This window comes from Falco cherrug, chromosome 3 (assembly GCF_023634085.1).
Source record: "Falco cherrug isolate bFalChe1 chromosome 3, bFalChe1.pri, whole genome shotgun sequence".
NCBI classification, from domain to species: domain Eukaryota; kingdom Metazoa; phylum Chordata; class Aves; order Falconiformes; family Falconidae; genus Falco; species Falco cherrug.
Genome location: NC_073699.1, coordinates 39,070,559 through 39,090,337, shown reverse-complemented (window position 1 = coordinate 39,090,337; position 19,779 = coordinate 39,070,559).

The following is a 19,779-nucleotide window of genomic DNA, read 5'->3' as shown; positions in this document are numbered from 1 at the left end:
TTGTGATATAGTCAGTCAAATGAACCTTTTCTGTTCTTGTCTTAAAACAGGAAACTTTGATTCTGTCCTTAGTTTTTGGGTTTTAATTCTTTTTACCTACCCTTGTTAAAAATGGGGCAGCAAAGATACAGTGGCTGTAGGGATCTGTATACAGGACAAATGTCTCCTACATATTTGTGGGGAAAAAAATGACCACATCTCTGCAATGGAGCTGAGAGGGTGACAAGCTGTATGTGACAATATTAATGCAAGTGTAGTCACATGTCTATGTCTATATGTATTTCTCAGCAGTGTCCCATCTCCCTGCCAGGACAAAATTGCAGACCTTTGCCCTTCTGTGAGAAAAAAGCAAGGCAAATAATTTTGATTGTTGAGGGAATTAGGGCTGCAAAGCATGTTACCAACTTCTTTTGCTCAACGTGATGGACCTGACAGATTGTCAGAGAAGGTCCAAATACGAATATAAATATTTTTGCTTTTTTGTCTCCTCATCAAGAAGCAGATAACAGCTATAATTCCTAGCTTTTATATAGTCTTTCTCCTCCTTTTTTTTCATCCTTGCTCATATACCCATTTAAAACCTTTCATCATAAATGTCATAGCTATTATGTATTGCAGACAAAATGGATGAATGTGAAGAAATATGTCAGAAATGCCCATATCTCTAATGCTATGCCTACTGCTGGACTTTTCAATTTACTCATTTTGGGCAGAGAAGGAGGATCAGAGTGCTGGAGGTCTGGCTTGGTTTCAGCCAGCTAAGTTAGTAAATAGGATGAGCAAGGAGCCTATTTCTAGTTTTGCTTTTTCTTTCACATCTTTTCTTTCACACTTCTTTTACTTAGCGGCAGGACAGCAACAAAATTGCCTCAATGGCAGATGTAATCTCTTGACACCAAGATTCTGGAAACACTCCTTGTGGATTTGAGATATAGGTTTCTTTCCCTTTTTGTAACTAATTGTGGAGTCCTTGAAAAAAGATGCAACACAACAGAATGGAGATTGCCTCATTGTGGCATCCCACAGTCTTTTTTTTTCTTACAAAGTTATACAGCAGATCACAGTTGATTTTTCTCAGTTCTACATTGATTTGGACTATTGTACTTCTTACAAAAATGATTTTCATTTATAGAGATTTTAATTAGCTCTCCTCAGATGTACTTAAATAGTTAATAATCCCTTGAAGAAGTTTATTCTGATTGATGAGTGTATGCTTTGTGTAAACCTCTTGGGGTTTGTTTTTTTTTGTTTTGTAGGCAAAGAAACTTTGGATATGGTGATTCACTCAATAGTGGTGAAGCTGCTGCAGCTGTTTTCCCCAGGCCCAGCCAGCAGCAAGCTGAGCACATATTTACTACAAGCAAAGTATGCATACACACAATGCACGTATATAAGTGGCCAGCCACACAGATCAATGCAGACAGAAAACACAGCACTCACAGAAACACAGGTAGCATCAAATGCCTTAATCCTGTTTCCCTCTCTGGCTGATCAGGATGAAAGTCAATTAGTGGAAAATACATACATATATGTACATATATACAGGGTGGATCCATCCGGTATCTGGAGCTTACGCGCTGCCTGTGCAATTGAGGTATGGGCAGAAATATGCCCTGTCACATGAGCTTGTAGGACTTTTGTCTCGACCTAAAGAATCTATAAAGACATGCTAATTCCTTGCTCTTGGTCAACAAAGAGATATACAATGTGGAATACAGGTTTCTCTAAGATAGAACACTTCTCTCAGTGCTGCGTTTATTGTGTTTTTTTTTTTCTTTTTTTTTTTTTTGAATTTTAGAAAAAGAAGCTGACTGGTTGTTCTGGACTTTAAAATGAGCTTTTGTATGTGATTGTCAAGTGCGATGGCAACTTTCCAGACTTCTTCAAGACAGTGCAGTCTGTAATTTGAAATTTCCAGGTGGCGTATATTTTACATAGAGAGAAGATCACCTCAGTGTTGTTATTTCTGATGGGTTCATTGGCAGTTCAAGCTTCTGCATGGTCTTTGTATGACTAGGTTTTTTTTCCCCAGTAATTTCTTTCTTTTCAGTCTCTGAGGAAAACATGGATTCTGTTGACACATCTCTGTCTCAGTGAAAATTCAAAACTGAATCTGTACTGTCAGAGACTATGGATATTTGTAAGAATGATTCTTAGTGATGAGAGTTTTCCTAGTTCCTGGCAGAACCTGGTTTATTTGTTGTCTCATCCCCCCAGTGAAATAGCATCTAGCCCTCTTAGGACCAATAGTTTATATATACTTAATGCCTTATGCTTATCTTTGCTTGTCTCCAAATGTGTTTACACTCATTGTACCTTCTTGCCAAGTAGCAGGTCACTGTTTTTCACACTGTTGGGTTTCTCAGCTGTGGTGATGAATCAGCTCAATGTTCACAAGAAATGCCCCTACACCTACCATGGCTTCCTAAAGCAATGATGTCAAGTATGTCTGTAGCGGAACGGCAAGGTCGTTTGGACATCTTTGTTGTATGTAGGCCTTGGATTCAGGAGGAACAGAAATTGCATTTCAGTATTCTAGAGCTTCACCTTTGCAGTTCAGGCAAAGCATTCCTATTTCATACCTAAAATTGTCACATACAATCAATGATAGCTGACTCAATAAACCTTTACAAGATCACTGTTGATGTAGAGTTCTATATAGCAAACTGACAGTGGGAAATCTACTTAATTGTGTTCTTGGTGGTCATGATGTATGACCAACCTTGTTTAGATTTGCTTGCTTCCCACCATGAAAAGGAGTCATCAGTTCTCGTGCTCCCATTTGCATGAACATACAGGCTCTTTTGGGAGGACATTCATTATTCCAGCATACTGGTATACGTATTTCTGTTATTTCCACTGTGATCAGATGTTCTGGTTAAGATGGAAAAGGAAGCTGACTGCTTTGTTATGGCAGACATAGAATAACACCCTGTAATCGCAGCTGTAGTCCAATTTCAGTTCTCCTTCAAAGTCTTCCAGTCTTTCTACAGTTTCATTTCTGTGGCTGAAGTAAAACTGACACAATGGCAAATACAACCCATACTATGTTTCATCATACTAAACAAGAAAGCATGGCTTTGAGTGTTAAGTTCTGCAACCACTGCAATGGAAAAACTCAGATCTGTAGTGATAGGACATATTTAAGAATATGTGTATGCACTTTCACTTGAAGAGTTGCAACTGCTGATAAACTTTGTCCTTGTTTACCAGGATTAGTTTGTTGTAACTTGTACAGTTATTTAATTCTGTTAAATTTATTTTAACACCCTGTTTTCCCTATGTGTTTGTTTTTGAAATTTACGTACTCAAATATCTAACATGAAATGATTTTCAACTTAAATTATGTTTTGGCCGTTGTTACTCCGTAATAATAGCAAGATATATGTGTGTGTACATAAGAACATTGATAGAAAGTCTAATCCAAAATAATCTGTGAAATGAGGTCCAACAGTTACACTTCTGGAATGTAAAGACTTCAAATCATCATTATTAATATTAAATGCATATTTAGTTTTGGGTTTAATCCTTTGAAGAGTGGAGGTTTTTCTACAAATTGCACTGAATAATGCTAAACAACCACCACATTTCCCACATTTTTGTTGTTTAGTTTCACTATATTTCTAAAGTGATGACAGCATACGTGTCAAATATTTCCAGAGTAGTGTAAGCCACTTTTCCTTTATCCAAGGCATTCAAAGAGGATATACATGCAAAAAGAGTGAGTTAATTTCATAAGTCATTGATGACAGCATAACCACTGAGTAGCATAACAAAACAGAGCAACAAGTCAATTATATGTTGTCATCACTAATGTGTGAAAATACCTTCTTAATTCTCTCTCCTCCAGCCAGGAACATGTTCTTATTTACAGAACAGAAGTTTTACTCTGTAATTCCGTGTGTCACTTCAGGGAATTTGTAGGAAGAAAGTAAACAGAGACAGCCCTTGGACATTTTCCGGAATGTGAAATAGACCTTTTTGCATTTTGCAGGAGCAACTCTTCTATATATGCATTTTCAAACTAAAGTGAATTACAATTTGAATTAATCTAAAGACAAGGAAAGAAAGTCTTTTAGGTTCAGTTTCAGCCGAGTTTCACTTTCTGTCATCAAGACATTGGAAACTAGTGGCATCCCAAGTGAATGAAGTTTATGAGGAGCAAACTGTAATTATATTACGTATTTATAGTGTGGTGACTGGATGGCTACCACTGGTAATACAATACAGAACCTTCAACCTCTGAGTGACCAGTTTCAGTCTGACCTCAGTCAGTCGTGACTGAAGGTTGCTGCTGTGTGACAGTTATCAATGGCCTACGTGAAATGTGTTGCTAGTCTTAGCCTAACTCCAGGTGAATAGGTGGTGATCGCTGTGGGCCAGGGTTGAATCATGTCAGTGGAAGAGTATAGGTAACACTTCTCTGAAGTGGCTATGCTTTTACTCCCCTGAATCAGATACTTGAGCATCTGCATGCAACACTTCGCCTTTCTTTACATGTATATGATACAGTGAATCTACATGTAAGTGTTACTGCTCTGCAATTTATTCACAGCACATGCACACTGCTATTCTTCACTGATGTCATTTTATGTGGTTTAAAATTCCTTATGTTGATATGCTAGACTTGTTTACTGTAATGTATATATGTACATGGATGTTGGTGTTTGGATAAAACTTATGCAATAGTATGAACATATCTAGATGTTTGGATAAACACAGCATAGAAATCCACAGTAACTAATTGTTTTAATCTGCTTTTTAATATCAAACCACTCTTTTATATTGAAAAAGCACTACTTTTTTAAAATTAAAATGCAAAGAGCACATTTTGCACACAAGATTTCTTTGCTGGTAAAGTCATAGTACAATAGCCTTATATTTTTAAAGGTCTAATAGGAAGTATTGAAGTAGTTTGTGAGTTTTAACCATTTTATGTAAACCGTTACTTATCATCAAAGGGTTATCTTCTGACATTGCACAGGGATAGAACTATACAGTAAATAATGAATTGTGGGATGCAGCCAGGCTTGCAGAAAATAACTATTTGAGGGATGGTGCATGAACAGAAAGCTGTAATTTTGACAGGTGGCAAGGTGTCGTGTCACCAAGCCCTTCTAAAGCCTCATATCTCATACCTATTGATTAATGGCTCTAATTAAGGAATGAAATCAAGCATGTGAAGACAGGGGATCGCTTTAGGTCCTTGTTTGGTAGTTTTCTCTTCCTGGCACACAACTCATCCATCTAAATATCACTGCTCTTTCATTTATTACAGTTGGATGATACCAAAAAGGAACTGGAGGAGGTACACGCTGATCTTGTCATGGTCATGCAGGAACTTGATTTGGCAAAAGCTGAGCTAAGACAATGTGTGTGAGCATCTGAATGAATGCTGCAATACCAGCTGGTTGTTTGTCCCCTTTGTGGTGGTGTTTAGTGAATGCTTCTCATAAATTTATCATTTTTCTTTTCTTGTTAATAGAAGAAGGACATTTTATTCTTGCTGTCCAGTTTTCCGCCTGCGTGTATAGACTAACTGATTTCAGTGGCAGTATTTTATATTTGCACATATGTAAAATCAGGATACAGCTCTTCACATGTAAACTTGCAAACCCCATTTATTCACATGAATTTTGTTTAAATGCAAAGCTTCAAATTAAAGTTGCAAGTTAAAAAAAACCCAAATACTTTAATGATGTGAATCTTGGTATTCTGAAAAGGAATGAAATAGTGGAGTTTTGTTGACAAATCTAGTTCATTCATTAACACTATAATAGCAGCTGCATAGCATGTCTGCTTATAACAGAGAAATGCCGATTCCCACCGCCCTCCCCCTGCTTGTTATTGCATGTTCCAACTTAATTGCAAATACTCTGAAAACATTCAGCTGCTTTTCCTAGCTGCAGGAAGCCACTAGTAGGAGCAATGATATGGAAAAAAAAAAAAAAGATATTTATAAAGCATTAAAAGTTTCATATGGTTAGACACAAATAAAATAATTTGAGTACTGAACATTTAGAAAAGTAATTTTTGAATAAGAATTCATTTTTTTTTCTTGCAAATAATCGATACCAAATATATTAAGCTCTTTCAGTTTTGTTGAAAATTTTCTTTTGATGTCCTAACTAAACTAAAATATATTTTGTTAGCTTAATTTATTAGGTATTCATGTTGCTACAAAACTCAGCTAGTGAGTGGAGACTCGTACCTTAGTAAGCAGAGGAAAATAATGCAAAACTATCTTTACTGACTTATGCGAAAACTTGGAGTTACACCTGATTCTTTAGCTTGTTGAATTTTTACACAAGAGCTAAATCACAGTATTCTTAAATATTTCTAATGAAGTAATAGCAATACATCATAAAATAAATCATGAATCTGCCATGTGGCTGATGTTAACAGATTTTAATTTACCCAGGTATAATCTGATTAGTGATCATTTCATATCTGCAGTGTAAAAAAGAGATTGAATTGTTTCAGTGAGTACAAAACGATTGTGTATGTTTGTAGTCTTACAGAGATACAATCACTTGTCTCGTAGTTTAGAGCTCTGTGCAAATGCTAACATTATAATGAAAATGTGCTAATGACTCAATTGTATAAAACACATGGATATAATCTGGTGTTAATTTATTTATTTATTTACTCTTTTGGATTCTACTACTGTAACAGCAGCATTTAATATTCAGTAGCCCCAAAAGATACACTGTAATATACACTGCTGACTGTAATATATGAAGTGAATACTTTGATTCAGGTTTTGTCATAACTGTGTGCTATACACTATATTTTATCATCTAGAGAAATCATGTTATGCTGAGAAACTTGAAAAAAAAGTTTCTTTCCCTTCATTTGTTTTGTTAGCTTTTCTATAATGTTTTTTATAAATTAATATTACATATTGTCTCATCTCTTTTATTTATATTTTAAGAGCCTTTATTTAAGATTAGAAACAGCAATAAAATCATTGCTTACTGAAGCAAGCAGACTTTAAATCCAGCTATGAACATTAGGAGGATGTTACACACTGCACACTTTTAATAATGATCATTTAGAAGATAATTTTAGCATCCACACAAGGGAAAAATGGATTTTTGATGAGTTCTTATATGACCATATGTGGTATTAGTCAGTGTGAGGTATTGCTAGCGAGCTCATTGCTTTCAAAAATCAAAGTTAAATGGTTCATCTATCATCAGAATTTGTGTCTGGGCGACTTGTCTGAACATCAGTATGATTTATGGTTTGAATTGGAGGAGTCAACCATGCATGTTTCTTAGTTTATCGTTTTATGCTGTCTTCAATTAAATGTCTATAAACACAGTGATGGCTTTATGACATTGTCCATCAATAAAGACTATCAGATTTTGCATGAGAATATGTAATTTTCAGAAAAAATAATGACCTTTTGACTTCTATGTGGCCTGTTGTACACATGATATATACGGCATGTTTAGACTTCAGTTTTTATCCCAGATCCATTTGATTTTAATCTTGCAGACTAATTAAGACAGTGGCCATATTTTATTTAACATAATTCAGATAGACTACCATCTAGGATTTTTTGATGAAACTATCAAATAGTGATATATTCTGTAATAATAGTAAGATATAATAGGTGCATGACTCTAAAAGTATTTAGAAAATATATTATTTTAATTGTACTAGAACAAATTGAAAGTGATATCAGAACAGTTTATTGCATATTGATTCAGTATTTTGATTATTTTACCATTTCAAGGTTGGATTTTTTTCCCTTAAACAAAATAATGCATACATTAAAATTAAATTAAACCGTTCTGCAAAACGGATGAATACTAAAAAAACATAGGCTCTCATTTTCTTCAGGGACATTGAATAATGATACTTTCACTCTTCATATTTATGAATTACGGTATAGTATACACAGTGGCAGCATATGGAGGTTGAATCATTTTCTGCACAGCTGTGCCCTGATATTGCTGTCGACAGCTATGCATTGTAAAAAAAAAAAATAAAAAATTAGTATAGCAGTTCTTAAGGCTATACTGAATATCTTTTTTGATATGTTTTTATTGGAAAAGTGTATATTCTGTGATTTTTTTTTTTCATGAGCCATATAAGCTGAAGATAGGTAAAGTACCATTCAGCTGAAATGTAGATAGCATATCTTCTAAGTAAAATTTGGAATGAAGAAGGATATATTTAATATGTAAAATCCAGCTAACAGGAACATCCAGGCTCCTATCATCCTTCATATTCCAACACAGAGAATACATGAGACATGGGCAAATATGTGTTTGTTCAATGTTTCACCAACTTAGGTTGGTGAAAATCATAAACATAATGTATGCTCATTCCAGCCTGCCTAATATTCTTCTGAGCCTTTGTGGAGATGGTTGTTGTAAATTTTTCTGTCCCATGAGGCCATGAGCTGAATTCATTTTGTGTTTGGTGCATTCTCACAAGTTACAAGTTGGCAGACACCAGATGGTGCTAGGGAGACAACTGTCAAAAATCTGTACAAACTTAAGTCAAACAGAAGTTAATGGTGTCTGAGGTTGTGCTGTTGAGTAGGTGTCTGCTGTTGAGTAGGAAGGTTTTCCTTCTGTCATAACAATTAATATCCTTGCAAGCATGTCTTCTTAGGCTATTTCTCTCTCTTCAATGCAACTTGAATGATTCCATTTTCAATGTCCCATTATTCTTTAGCTAGGTAAGTAAAAATATGTGCAAAAGTAAATAAATGTATCACTACTGTTCATTAGTTAACCGTTTCCTTCACAACTTTGTATTTTAAGCTTTAGCTAGGTGAGATGGGGTAAGCAAATTGCTCTTCTGTAGGCTACATATAGCATGTATAACAACATATAAATGTAGCAGTTTTTAAAATTTTCTCATGAACTTTCTGTCAGTGAGTAGATTATATTCCTTTTATGGTAATGAAAATAGTGATATTTCTTTTGAGAAAAAAAATTAAGAAGAAAAAAGAAAGCCTGCTACACTGGATAATATCTAGCTTTTCAGAAGACTAGTTTGAAAATCTCAAATCTGCAGCACTTATACTCTGGAATTATGAGCATCTTAGATGAGGCAGAAGAGGTTTCTTTATAAAGTGCATCACAGTATTTGTGTATTATATGCAGTCTAATTGGAGGGTACCCTCATCTCAACAAAAATATTTCATAACATATCTTGTAATGCCATGTTCCACCTGAAATAAACATCCTGAAAAGTAACTGAAAGCTTTCTGGACAGATAATTTTTCCTAAATGCTATGCCGTGTCATACAGGCTATCAGATTTACTTCCTTCTGTTGAGGATATGAATCTTTCCACCTAGTGGCATGTGCAGCCATTTCTACCAGAGGACATTTTGCCTGAGGTATTACATTTGAAACTGGACTTGGTAGTCCTAGACTCCTCATTGCAATTTGGGTTTTCTGATACTAGAAACAGCTATAACCTCTTTTGGTGGTAAAATATCTTCTGGTTTAACGTCTAAGAAAGCTGTGGAAGGATGGAATTGACTGGGTGGGTTTTTTTAGTTTCTTGGTGGTTTTTTTCAAGTGTGTGTCTTCTCTGAAAACCTGTGCATGCATAGGAGAACATTTTTATGGAGAGAAGCTTTCATAAGGTGAAGTCACCATTCTTATATCTCTTTGTTATCCAGGATCTTGTATGACTGGCAGAAAAGCAGTTATCAGGAAAATTTATGATGTAGATGTTGGTTCTAGTATAATCAAAATTACATCTATTGTATCTATCACCTATTTCCGGAACAGTTGTTTCCGTACACTAAGAGAGTCCAGGTAATGTGAGCCATTTTGGGGTCCTCATATCACAGAAAGTGGATTAAGTAATACTGTAACATCTTTGACTTCATTGCAGCCCAGGAACCATCTTTATTTAAGGCTAGACATCTAAATTTAATTACAGTACATGTGGAATATCTGTCAGTGTTGGGAATGATAGTAGGTATCCATACATTCTCGACCTCGGGGAGCTGATATCTCAGCATATGGGCTTGATTTAAACAGACACTCAAGTAACTGTGTTTTACATTTACAAACAGCCAGTACCTGAGAACAGTCTTCTGTACAGGGAATCCTTGTAAATGTGACAGGAAGCTGTACTGTACAAGTCGTCCTTGTTTTGCTTTATTAAAAAGTCAGCACTTTCTAATGGAAACCACATGGTGCTATGGTTGTTTTGTTATCTTAAGTGCAGAAAAGATCTGCAATATGTGCTGACAAATGTGAAATCTTTATGCTAGTATATCTGACTACCACAAGAAGCCATGTATTTAACAAAGTTGAATGATATAGAGTAATTGGATTATAGGAAAATTCAACTTGGAAGGGACCTCAGAAGTTCTTTGGTTCAAGCTACTACACAAAACATGCTCAGCTATGAGGTCAAAGCAAGTCATGGAAGCCTTTACCCAGTCTAATACAGCCTCTTGAAGCATTTGGTTCTCCTGATGAAGATTCTCCATTCCAAAGCTGCCTTGTTCCAAGTGTCTGTTGACTTTCATCCTCTCACCATGCACTATTGCAAAAAGCCTGACTCTATCTTAATAACTTCCCTGTAGTTACTTGAAGGCTGCTGCATTTCCAAAGTCATCTCTTCCGCAGTCATAACAAATCTGGGTCTGTCAGCCTTTTCTCACAGGGCAAGAGCTCCAAGTTCCCTGACAATGGCCTGCTGATGAACTCATTCCAGTTTATCTTTGTATTTTTTTCTGCTGAGGAACCCAAAACTAGACACAGATGTGATCCTATGAGTTCTGAGCAAAGGCAGATAATAATTTCCCTCAGTCTTCTCCCTGTGCTGCTGCTAATGCAGCCGAGGATGTTGTTGACCTTTTTTGGTACCTGGGCACAGTGCTGATTCATGTTCAACTTGCCAATAGCTGCGGGTCATTTCCAGCAGAGCTGCTACTCAGGCAGCCAGTTCCTAGCCTCTATCAGTGCAAGGGGTTCTTCCTAGGTGCAGGCCTTAGCTTTTTTCCATGTAGAATATCATAAGGTTCCTGTCTGTCTGTTTCTTCTGTGTGTTCAGATTCCAGTGAATAGCAGCCCTGCTCTTCTGCTCTCAGCTCTGTTGATGTGTCCCCTCAGATTGGTGTCATCTAGAAACTTGATGAGAGTGCTCTCTGTTGCCTTCTCTGGGTTGTTGATTAAGATATTAAGCCATTAAGATATTTAAAAGGAGAGGTTCCAGTACAGACTCCTGTGGTGCTACACTGGTTACTGGCCTCCAGTTAGAGGATGACCCACTAACCACTACCCTATTAGTCCAAAAATTCAACCGGTTGTTATCCATCTAGCTGTACATCTATCCAGACCATAATGACTTAATTCAGTTATTGTGGGAGGCAGTGTTGAAAGCTTTGCTAAAGTTGAGGCAAATTACATCCTTGGTATTATGCAAGGATTGCTTAAGAGACTTGCAAAACATCTTTGCTGCACATTTCATCACAACTGTGAAAATTATTTTTAAACGAAGTTTTAGACTTTCACAGTTCAGTTTGTTATATAAAACGAACACTGAAGAATAAAGGTGAATGTGGAAGAGTGCTGAAGGAGATAAATATGCAGGATAAATAGCTGAAGGAAGAAAGGCCTTGGTGCCTGAAAGATATAAATAATTTAAATACTTTTAGAATCTTTTGAATTCATGCTGGTGGGATTAATCTCTAAATTCACCTCTAAATTTGGGAGTCTGTCTGTAGTTGCCAACATATGGGGAATGTATTCCTCTGAAGACACAAATGGTTTAATGGAAATTAGGCCAATTTTTCTCATTCTTAAGTAGACACTTTGGTTGGCTGAATAGCTGTTCAGAACATTTCAGTTCATTTTACTGCCTAGGTCTCCAATGGATACGAATCTTAGACGTTAATACACATTGGTACTTAAGTGAGACGTATAAACTACAAGATGTATTAAAATAAGTGCAAATATTTCCTACTAAGATTAAAATAAATAATTTAGGAATAGTATTTTAGGGAACTCATTCAGGGTATAAAATATTTTGCTATTGACACACTTGTCAGTGTGCTGAAAACATTAAGAAGTGCATTCCAAATAAAGTAACAGACACTTTATTATCTCTTCCTTATATTTTCCAGGTGTTTGCTCCCTCATTCAGTTTAACATCTTCTGAGCTTTCCATTCAGTTAAATGGTGGAATACACGACACACCAATACCAAGGTGGATGTCACTTACCCACATGTTTCAGCATTGATGAAATGCTAAACAGTATTGATATGTTGTATTTTAAAAGGATTCAGGAATTATATTTGCCCAAAAGATTTTGTTAGAGTCAACTAATTTTCAGTGTTAATCACACAATAATTAAAGATCCGTATGACTTCTGGGCATGATTTGTTAGCGTGCGATTTGTGTAAAAAATGGTGCTTCCCCCAGCCACATTAGAAAGATGAAGGATTGCATGAATCAAAGATTCATAAACCTAGTTATGGAGTGTCATCAGAAAATTAAGGACAGAATAAAAGATTATCTGTGATGGTTCAGAAGAAAAAGCAATGAAAGGAAGGGCAAACAGGACTGTATCAAATTCATCACTTCTAGTTATGTGATGTGAGCACATCTTTACATCTGCTCCACTACAGTATATACTGTGGAGGAAGCACTACAGTGCTGCCTACAGAAACTATTGAACAAAGACTCATAATGTTGGCATAAAAGGACTTCATTTTGGGTAAGTGCTCACTAAAGGATTCTTCAGTGTTATGTTGGCTTTGGGTTTCCTTATTTTTTATTTAAACACAGTAGCACTTTTGAGTTTGTTAGAATCCTAATGCTAATTGTTTTAGTGAACTAAATGCTAGACCATTATGTGTAAAATAAAATTATATATATATATATATATTTTTAGGGTTTTTCTGATAATTTTTATTTCTATCACATGACTGTGAGCAAATAATGGTTATCTTACCCACAATTTAGGTCCAGTTTCTGAAATTGTTTCTGTATGAGTGTGGAAAATATGCATGTATTTATAAAACTGTAACTTTATAAGATAACTCTTCCTCTATTTAGACCTGTTCATTTTTAAAATCACAACTGTACCTGATAAACTCCAACAGTCCTAATATAATTTGGATATTTCCCCAGATTTTTTTTTTTTTTCTGTTTTAGGTCTGTCTGTCTTATAAAGATGACAGACACACCTAAAACCAGATTTTTTCATTTTTATAGTAAACCTTTGGAAGGTTAGCATGTGATTTAACTTGGGTACTTCTAATTGCTTCTGTTGAAATGAAATAAACCAAAATTGATAAAATTCCTGAATAGCCTATCCTAAATGTTGGATAAAAGTGAGTTAATTGATTAACATTTATTATAATTATTTAATTTTGCTGTTTATGTTATTTTGACTGTAGTTTGATCTGTAACCTTACCTTATGATTTTATACTATGCTTTTTTCCTTTTCTGTAATTTTCTTATTGTAATTAATGTCATATTCCTTTACTGAGCCGTACTGTCTTTGTAAAAGAAAAGTTGAACCTTTAAGGTGAATGCTGAAACATTCCTGTGGAAAGAATTATTTAGTATATTTAGTAGTATTTAGTAGTAATCAGTTTTTTTCTTATTTCTGAACTACAGGTGTTATATGAAGATAACATGGTTTGCCTTGCAAAATCAGAATATGAACAAAATCTAATGATCATAAATTAGGAGCTCAACTAAGAAAGAGAACCTAGCGAGTTTAAAGTACAAGTTGGACAAAGGAGAACTGAAGTTATGAAAATATGTAGTGCTATTAACAAGAAAAATAAGGTATGTAAAATATATTTTCTTAAAAGTTATTCTGTAACTGTGTTTTTATTGACTGTGCATATATGAATATATCCAGACTTCATTCTTCTTTTAATGTAGTCTGTCTTTCAAGCACAAACTTGCCATCTAAGTTTTTTTGGCTTTTCCTTATTCATTATTTCCAGCCAGGAGTATTTTTTATTTATCTGAGTGTGTTGGTTGTTAATCACAGTGGGTTTTATCTACATATGTAAGTATCCTAGATTCTTCAACTCTTTTTACCATGGGCTCTTGTGGATAACTGGCTAGCTGAAAAGGTTCACATAGACATAGTCCAGCTGGCTGGACAAAAATGCACATCGCTCTCAGCCTATCTGAAGTAAAGCAAAATACACTGTCTTTGGCTGTCCTTGTTACACAATAACAGGAAGATTTTGGTGGGAAAAGAATGTTGCAGGTGGGAACAGAAAACTACAGAAGAGAAACAAGGGGCGGGCTTGGTATTTAGGCAACTAACCAATAATGAGCTTAACTTTTGTAATATGTATGAGCTAATTATAAGAAGGCATAAAAGGCGACTGTAAGGTACAATAAACGAAGTCTGCTGATCACTCATATTGAGTGACTGTGTCTTCCCTCCGTCGCGACAGGCTCTGTCTTTTTTTGAGTTGTGTGCATTCATTGACAAGTCTCTTCATTGCCCTTGAGTTTCACAGAACATGTACACTGAAGCCCTAATAGCTGCTTTGTATCTGTCTTCAAAAGCCTTAAAATACCGCAATCTTCTGATAGAAGTTGTCAGATTTGTTTCAGTGGCATTTGGGCCTAACTGGGCAAAGACATGGAAAATCTATAGTTAACATTATTTCAGAGTGTGTGCTGCATTGTTTTCTAATAATGCTTGAAAGTCTACCTTATCTTTTTATCTTTTCAAGAGAGAAAAGAGGGTGAAATACCAACTCCATTATCTAAAGATGGGATTAGCCAATTAGGCATACACAAATCAGTGTGAACAGACGGGATGCATCTGAGGGTCCTGATGAAGCTGGCTGATGTCACTGCAAGGCTGTTATCTAACTTCTTCAAAAGTTCATGAATTTTGAAGGAGGTTCCCAATGACTGGAAAAAAACCAAATGTCAGACCCATCATCAAAAACAACAAGAAGGAAGATCCAGGGCACTATAAGCTGTTCTGCCTCACCTCAGTGACTGGACAGGTGATGGCATAAATCCTGTTGGAAGCTGTTTTCAGACACCTGAATGACAAAAATGTGATTGGGAGCAGCCAACACAGATTTAGCATGCAGAAAGTATTCCAGACCAATTTTCTATGATAAGATGAGTGCTGGTGCTGCAGACAAAGGAGAGGGCAGTGGATGGTGTATACCTGACTTTAACAAGGCCTTTAACACACTCTTACAAAGTCTCCTTATCACCAAATTGGTGATGTACGTGGTGGATAAATGGATAATGAGGTAGATGGAAAACTGGTTGGACTGCCAAGCTCAAAGAGCAAAGTTTATCTGGTGTTCAGTAACAAGTGGTATCCTTCAGGGATCAGGACTGGGACCAATACTGTTCTACATCTTCATTAATGGTCTGAATAGTGGGACAGAATGCATTCTCAGCAAGTTTGCTCATGGCACCAAATAGGGAGAAGTGGTCAATACATTGGAGGGCAGCACTGCTGTTCAGAAGGCCCTAGTCAGGCTGGAGAATGTGTTAACAGGAACCTCATGAAATTCAACACAAGCGAGTACAAAGTCCTGTGCTGGGGGAGGAGTAACCTCATGCAGCAGCATAGGCTGGTGGTAGGCCAGCTGACTGAAAAAGAAGCTTTGAAAAAACAAAAATTCAGGCTTCTTGTGGACACCAAGTTGGATCCTATTCAGAAGCAAGGAGGTCGACGGCATACTGAGCTCTGTTATTAAGAATGTGGTCAGCAGGTCCAAGGCCATGATCCTTCTGCCCCATTTGGCACTTGTGAAAGCACATCTGAAGCTCTGTGTCTGGCTTTGGGATCCCCATTTCAAGAGAGATATTGGCATACTAAAGTGAGTCAAGTGGAGGGTGACCAAGATGGTCAAGGAGCTGGAACACATGATGAATGACAGTCTGAGGCAACAAGGTTTGTTTTGCCTTAACAAGAGAAGGCTCAGGCGAGTCCTTGTTTCTTCCTGCTATTACCTGAGTGGATGGAGCTAGACTCTTATCAGAAGTACGCAGTGATAGGACAGGAGGCAGTGGACACAAGTTGGAACATGGGAAGTGACAACTAGATAAAGGGAAAAGACTGGTTTTACCATGAGGATTCTCAAACCCTGAAACTGGTTGCCCTGAGAGTTTGTGGAATCTCCATCCTTGGAGGTGACTGAGACTTCACTGAACACAGCCCTGAGCAACATGCTCTAGTTAGACCTCCTGTAAGCAGAGGGCCATGTGTTCCTTCCAACCTAAATTATTCCATGATTCTATTACTTTGTGAATTCAGCTTTGGTCATTAGCACTTTTTATTACAGGAACTCTTTAAACATAAATCTTTGACAAGACAGGTAATTCATTGTGGAAACCAACTGGAGCTGTTGAAATACTGAAGATATCATACACCAAAGGATGCACCATTTTGCCACGTTTGTTGAGCATTGAAAGCTGAACAGACTGTAAAGACAAAATGTGTTTGCAACAGCTGATAGTATGAAACCATGATTTCTACCAACCACGACCAAACTGAGGTGAATTTCTCTTCCAAAATGGACAAGTTAATTTAGTTAAATTTATCTGCCCCCATCTAAAATCCATTTCTTTGTCCTGTAAAACATTTCCACAGCTTTTGGCTTTAGCTGGAGTCACTCTGCTCTTCAGGAATTTATCCAGAGGTCTACATGCCTGCTCAAAGGCAGCAGAAGTTAGTACATTGAAAGCCTTTTCATAATTCTGTATACATTCTCATTCCATTATACCTGAATATCTACATATTCTCTCAGACACAGAAAACAGTAGGGATACTATTTACAGACAGCAAAATGTATTACTAGTTAAATACTGCTAAAAGTAGAAACACATCTTTCTGTTTGACATACCCCAAGCCTATTTTGCATCCCATTCCAAACGAGACAAGATTGGGTAGTGTTGCACATCCTGACTCCGAATACCACACTTACCCCTCACACATGATTATGATGAATTACAGCTTAACGATACCAACTGCTATATCCCAGGTACCCAACATCTTTTCCTGCAGTTCTATTTGCTGCTTCCTCATAAGCAGCAAATAAGAAAAAGGTACTAGAAAATGGTAGGGCAGCAGAAATTATTTGATGTGTGTCAAAAGAAGGGCAGTGAAGCTGGTGAAGGGTTTAGAGCACAACATGTAGATATGGTACTTAGCAACTTGTTTTAGCAGTGGACTTGGCAGTCCTGGGTTAATGGTTGGACCTGATGATCTTAAAAACTTTTTCCAACCTAAATGATTCTATGATTCTATGACTTCTTTCTCTCTTAACAAGAAAAATCTGTTCACCCAGCTGCTCACTGTGCCTCGATGATCAGGCTCTCTTCTTGCTACACCACTTTCCAACACTGAAGTTTGCCCCTCCATAGATCCTGATATACTGTCTACCTCTCTAGAAGCTCAGTCATTCCCTCCACCAACCTTGTAGATTGTCCCACTCCACAGATTGTGGGTAGAAAGAGACAGGCCATGGACACAGCCCCTGCCCCAACCAACCATTTCACCTGAACTAAGGTTCTAGGCGTATAATCTCAATTTGTAGTTAGCTCTGCTTTGAGCCAGAAGTTGGACAAGGTGATTTTCAGAAGTCCCTTTTTTCTATAAACTGATCATTTTTCACCTGTAGTGAACTAGCCCTGGTAACAGTGCTTTGAGTGTTCTTCAGCGTTATCTTTCTCCATGCCAGCAATCTGTTGCTGCTCCTCCTGGGTCTACCAGTGTGAACAGTGACCTTTTGCTTTAGCTCTAAAAATCTCCTTGGAAGCTTACTCTTCAACTACCACTTCCGTGTAGAATTTCTGATACATCTATAGAAAGAGGTGTTCCTCATATTTGTTAGCCCCAGACTGTGCCTTAGGCTCAGCTGTGTGTTTTGAAGGATGGAATATGTGATAAAGATGGTCCTGGCAAACTTTAAGACATATTGGTAGTGCAGGCAACATGACCGAATTCTTATGATGTCAAAAGTGAACTCTATTGCAAAGTGAATCTAGCAGTGAGTACAGCTCTGACTGCTCTAGAGAAGCAGCTAAAGCATGTGAGAAGCCAGTTCAGAAGAAATATAAATTGTCTCCTATAAAGAGCAAGGAAAAAGATATGAGGGATAACAGTTGGAATTTATGGTATCTAGTAACATTTGAAATCAGATTGGGAATGGTGCCTTTAGGGTTTGTCTTTGAAGCACAGTTTGAGAAGACAGCAACGTGTGTGGATGGGAGTGTGGGCTGCCAGAGTTTTCATGCCCTTTCTCTACAACGTTGCTTTTCCTGATGTGATAGCTCAGTCCAGACTGAGACCATGTGGCATTATGGACATTAAAATTGCACTGATGTATTAAATAGATCAGGTTACTGCAGAGACTGCCTGAACTTTGAACACAAAACTTCCCTCTCCTTTGTCATAGCCTCACTACCTAACCTTAAACAAATCTGTCTATTTCTCCTCTGGAAAATGGGCAATAATAAAACCAATTTGCTTTACATGGCAACTGTTAAGATTAATTAGTTAATGCTGTGGAGCTCATTTCTGCAGAGGCTTCCTATGGCCCACGAAAGAATCATATAGAAAGAAATTGCATGTTTAAACCAGACAGTTTCCTTTTTCACAGAGAAAGAAAGGCTAGACGTAGATTGTCTGAGATTTTAGTTTCCTTCTCTTTTGCCAGTTACGTCTACATTTAGAAGACTAATGCTCTAATAATACTTGCTACTCATTTGGAAATTTAGATGAGACATTTGGGTTTCCTAAGTAGTTTTGCATTAGACTTAAGCTATCTCATAAATAAATAATGACCTAAAAAATCCGTCTACATTTCATATTATTATAGAAAGAAGGGTTATTACAGAAAGAAAAACCCCAGGGTGTTACTGTATTGGTCTTCAATATGTATGTGATATTATCATGTGCTTTAACCACTCCAGTCCTTAATAAATCGATGGGGCTGTTCTTTGGCCCCAAAAACATGACACTTTTTTAAACTCATTTTCAGTTTTGCATGTGTATGTATATAAGTATATATACACATACATATTTGGATATATAAATATGTACTTATGTATATATGATTATACATTATATATATCTACATATGTGCATGTACCATATAGCTACAAATACATATGTGTACAAATTTTATCTTCTGAACCATTACATCCCTGAAGTGAAATGTGTTTTCTGGACAAGCTTAAACAAACCTATCTGGGATCCTGTGTTCTTCAGCGCCAGTAGAGTACGCTGCACTGACTTTCCACCAACATTAGCCAGACTGCATCTAGCTCAAATCTGACTGAGCTATCGGTGTAGGCATATTGATAGCTTCTCTGTACTTCATTTCTAACCTGTAAAGTGAAAGGCTAGTTGAGCAGATAAAGATGTCAACGACTATGAGACAAGTACTGAAATACAGAAGACCAGGTATTTATGAAACTAAAAACAAGAGGACCACAAAGCTATGATGATTTTATCCTGTTTGCTAAAAGAATCCAACACTTATTAAACATCTTGGAGAGTCTGATTCATCAAAGCAATTAAGTGTGAACTTAACTTGAAGTCAATAGTATATAACTACTTGCCTATAACTAATTGTCTGCTTAAATGGTTTGCTGAATTTGTAATTTAATATAAATGCATATGAAGTGTGGGGGTTTACTGTTGTTTTGTTGTTTGTTTGGTTTTTTTTCCCCAAAATGAAACTTAAAGAAGAGATTGTTTGGCCTCTTCATTTCTAATTGGTTTGTTCACATTAAGATTTTAAAACTGACATTCAACAGCCTAAT